The 4,201-nt window shown below is 46.7% G+C and overlaps 1 long non-coding RNA gene across 1 annotated transcript; it reads right to left on the bottom strand.

Annotated features, from left to right (window-relative positions):
• Positions 1-246: 246 nt before the first annotated feature.
• LOC115070012 lies at positions 247-4,184 on the bottom strand. Its single transcript, XR_003849227.1, has 3 exons — positions 4,038-4,184; positions 3,428-3,593; positions 247-2,673 (listed from the first exon to the last, which is right to left on the bottom strand). It is a non-coding gene; the product is annotated as an uncharacterized LOC115070012 (long non-coding RNA).
• Positions 4,185-4,201: the final 17 nt, after the last annotated feature.

Raw genomic sequence — 4,201 nt, 5'->3', positions numbered from 1 at the left:
GCTGGAGAGATGGCTCAGCTGTTAAGAGAACTGGCTGCTCTTGCAGAGGACCTGGTTCAGTTCCCAGCACCCACACAGCAGCTAACAACAGTGCAACTATAGTTCCAGGGGATCTGATGCCCGCTTCTGACCTCCATGAGCACTGCATAACACAGGTGCACTTACATACAAGTAAGCAATATATTCATACACATAACAATATTTTTAAAAACCACTCTTCTCAAAAAAAAAAAAAAGTTTACTTCAAAATGATCACCCCTCACTACCATCCCCCAGAAGCTTCTATTAGCCTACAATGTCCTTCTTACTGCATCACTGCCATTTAACATGCTGGGTCTTAGGTGTTCAAATTCCACTAGTGTACAGGTAAAAGGGACAATACCAAAGGTTTACACTGACCTCTGATTCTAGAGCCTTAGGCTATGCTAGTTCATAAACATCATCACACAACCCTTCTCCACAGGGTCCACCATTCTCACCACTTCTATTCCTGCAGCTGTGAAATGCACACATTTCTACTGGTAATGCATGCCACAGTGGCACCTGAGCATTAAGTAGGGTACTGGACACCCTGGCACTGTTTGTAGTGATAGTCAACTCTTTCTCAAGTCACACAGTGTTCTTTTCAGTCACTTCACAATACTTATCTGTCACGTCCACAAAGGACAAGCTCAACAAATAGTGGCTTCACTGATGCACCTCCTTTCTCCTATTATTAACACAAGCATATGTTGAATTCCTGTCTCTGCATGGTCTTACAAGGTATATGACAGTCTGTCATCTATAAAATAAGGAACTAGTACACGAGGGCCTTAAACCCCTCCCAGTGCCATTACTGAATTTCTTTAGACAAAACAAAACTTCTATATTCCTGTTGGCACTATACTTTTTGGAGAAGTAAGCAACCTTAAGAGCCCTAATATAGAGTCAGAAATTAAATGAGAGGAAGACAAGTTAACCAAGGTAACAGAAGTCTACCATCATTAGCAACAGGTGTCATAGGTGTAACCCAGTATTCTCTGATACATTTTGGTATGCCCTGGAACCTTTTAACACAGCAGCTATAGGGAGGTGCATGGGTACCCAAAACTTGCTGCAATACCTTGCTAGCCCTTTTAGAACCCTTCGGGTTCTTTTTTTAAGTCCCTGAATAGAAATCTGCAAAGCAGTCATTACGAGGTCTGACATCCGGTAATACTTTAATACACTTGGGTCCCCAAGTCTTTGCATGCAGCACAGCAGTGGAAGGTAGAGGGCTGACAAGCAATGCAATAACGTATTTTACACACAGTCACCTCTTTGAAATTAATTCATGGACATAATGAAGGGTTGCTATAGGCCCAAGGTGTCCAAAGGAAGCACACAGTAGTAACACATCACATACATGCGCTGCAGTGTCACAGGGTACCCATAAATAAAATTACTATGTCAAACAAAAATGGGACAAAAGTGAGAATGCAAGTTGCATATGTAGGCTGAGATTCTCTAGTAGCTGTGCTTTCAAAAACTAAACCAGGATACTGATGACGTATCTTTCTTTTTTGAACTAAGTCCTCAAAATCTGCAGTGTATCTTACACAAACCACATTTCAATTTCAGTACTGAATTTTCAACAGATAGATATTTAATCTGTATTTAGATTTCACAGGCTTAGTAGCATAAAAAGCAGACACATATGCTCAAGTATGTTTCCAAACATACTTAAGTTCCAGTAATTGAGTCAAGTATGGCTTTTAGAAATTAAGATTGAAAATTTCAGCTCACCATCCTCCCTGTATTATTAGAAGGTGGATGTGTCAAGTAGCTAGGGGCTACCTGAGTAGGAAGTACAGACGATCCTGTCTGTTGCCTGGATTCTTTTAACTGAATCAGAATAAATGATGTTACCCCATCCACCAACAGGTCTTGCTACAGTATACACCAAGTGCCCAAATGATATCAAGTATTTTCTGTGCAGCTTCCAACCCCTTATACTGTCAATGCTTCAGTAATGATTCTTTTCTAAGCAGTTGTCTTTGGAAAGGGCTGTTTGGTAAAGAGAGAGATATACCTCAATTCAGGGACAGAATGGATTTAAAGACAAGGAGATTAATTTCCAAGGTAATGTCAGGAAATCTTGACACCCCTGCTTCTTTACCTAGCTTGTTCTTCATTCTGCAAAAGTCACAACTGTTTTTGCTGACCCTATCAACTTACAGAAAGCAGCTGCCCTGCATCCTAAGATTCCATCTTCTTCAAAAGCCCCCTCCTAGCTTCTCCCTACCATACCATGTCTATACCAGACTACAGAGCACAATCCAAGAGTCCCTCTTTAACTACACAGAAATGTACTTACTGTTGACATACCAAAACATATGAATAGTACATGAATCTTACACCAAAATATTAACTGGCCTAGGTAACTAAGTCTGCCTTGAGAAAAGCCTTTCTGAAATACCTGGACAGTACCCTCCTCCCCCAAAGGAGCCATTTCTCATTACAGCTTTCTCTTCTCCCCATGTCGAAGTTCAGAGTGTCCCTCCAGCAGCTGATTTAAAAGTTGATCTTGTAAAGGAGCCGGGTTCTTAAGGTAGTTCTATTTTAAGGCGCCTTCCTGTTCTGAAGCTAAAGTTGGAAGGGTGGTGATGTAACAGAAGGAAGACTTGGCTTTTTCAGAAGGGTCTTCTCTGGGACCTGAGGACACAAGGTGCATGTGGTGATGATAGGGGGTGGGGGGGACTAGGACAGCTCCCCTCGCATCTTTGTCCTCTCCTTCCTTCTGGAGTCCCAGTTAGTCTTTAGCCAGGGAGAAAATGAATTCTAATAGCAGGCAAACACACTTGCCTATTTTCTATGCTAAACATACCGTAAATTAAATGATAGAGGAGGAAAATGTCTAACTCTAGGAAAGAGGGCTGACCATCTCTTTCACCACCTACTCCCTTCTTCCAAACATCTATAGGGCTAGGAGTAAAATGGGTTGTAGGAACAGCTGTTAGGAAGAATAGCAGAGATTACATACACAGGGTTCAGAGAGGGAAATACTACAGGGGTATTTGGACCTGGAACCCGGTGACCCCAGAGTCCCTTCTCTTTCCCTGTTTTCTCCTCCCTCCTGGAAAAGCCTTGGGGCTGGGTGTGCCGGCTGCTGGGAGGCTTTTGGCTCTGACTACCAGGAGAGGGGCCAGGGTGCGGCCCACAGGGAATAAAAGCTTAGGCCTGGTTCTGGGCTAAGTTTAGCGGAAGAGTAGAGGAACCGGGGGAAGTGCAGATTTGGTGGAAGACCCACTGGGGAATAAAAAACAGCGCCCGACTGGCAGGAGGAAGGACTCTTTCTCAACTTAAGCCCAGCATTCAGTGCTGGTGGTGGGGAACACGGATGAAAGAAGAGAAAAATTATAACACAACAGTAAACCGCAACTTCTGGGGGGTAGGAGTGCCGACCTACCCAAAGCAATCAGCAGGTGAAAGGCGCGCTGTTTGCCGATTCCGGGTGTGAGGGTCTGCCTCAGCCCTGGAGGGCACGGTATTGCCTGTTTCTCAGCTCAGCTCACCTCCAAAGCGGGACGCAGTTTAGGTGTGGTCTTGCTCCAGGAAGGTTGGCAGCTAGCTGGCTGCGGGTAGCGGGAGTAAGGAAACGATTCCTCATAGACAAGGCGGGAGAAGCCCCGGGGTCAGCCGCAGCCAGAAGCCCGGGGTCTCCGCCAACTTCTCCCCCGTTCCCCTGAAAACCGACCTGGACCAGCATCCATTACACGAACATCCCCACCTCTCCAATTATGTTTCTAATAAAAGAAACAGCTACTCAGGCCCACGTTAAAAAAAAAGAAAAAAGAAAAAGCTGGAGCTCTGAGTGATGGAAATAAACAGGTGAGCCCAGGAAAAAGCGGGAAAGAGTGGGGATGGGAGAATGGAGGGGTGGGGGGCGTTCCCGAACGTGCGGGGAAACCGAGGCTCCCCCACCCGCCCTCCCTCTGCCCCAACGGTCTGCGTGGCAGGCTGCGTGCTGCAAACGCTGCTGACAGGCATCCCAGCCCTCCGCACCCCCGGCTGCATACCCGTGGCTCCCGCGTCCCGGCCTGGGGCTCCGCACGGGGTTCACCCGCACCCCGGCCCGCCGCCGCCGCCGCCGCCGCCGCGGGGACTCCGCTCTACCTCGGTTCCCTCCGCCTCCTCCGCGCAGACTCCTCCCGCCAGATCCGTCATGTAAACAACCTCCCGG

Source organism: Nannospalax galili, unplaced genomic scaffold (genome assembly GCF_000622305.1).
Source record: "Nannospalax galili isolate Female #2095 unplaced genomic scaffold, S.galili_v1.0 scaffold553, whole genome shotgun sequence".
NCBI lineage: Eukaryota > Metazoa > Chordata > Mammalia > Rodentia > Spalacidae > Nannospalax > Nannospalax galili.
The sequence above is the reverse complement of the archived record's forward strand: the minus strand, read 5'-3'. Positions and strand labels throughout refer to the sequence as shown.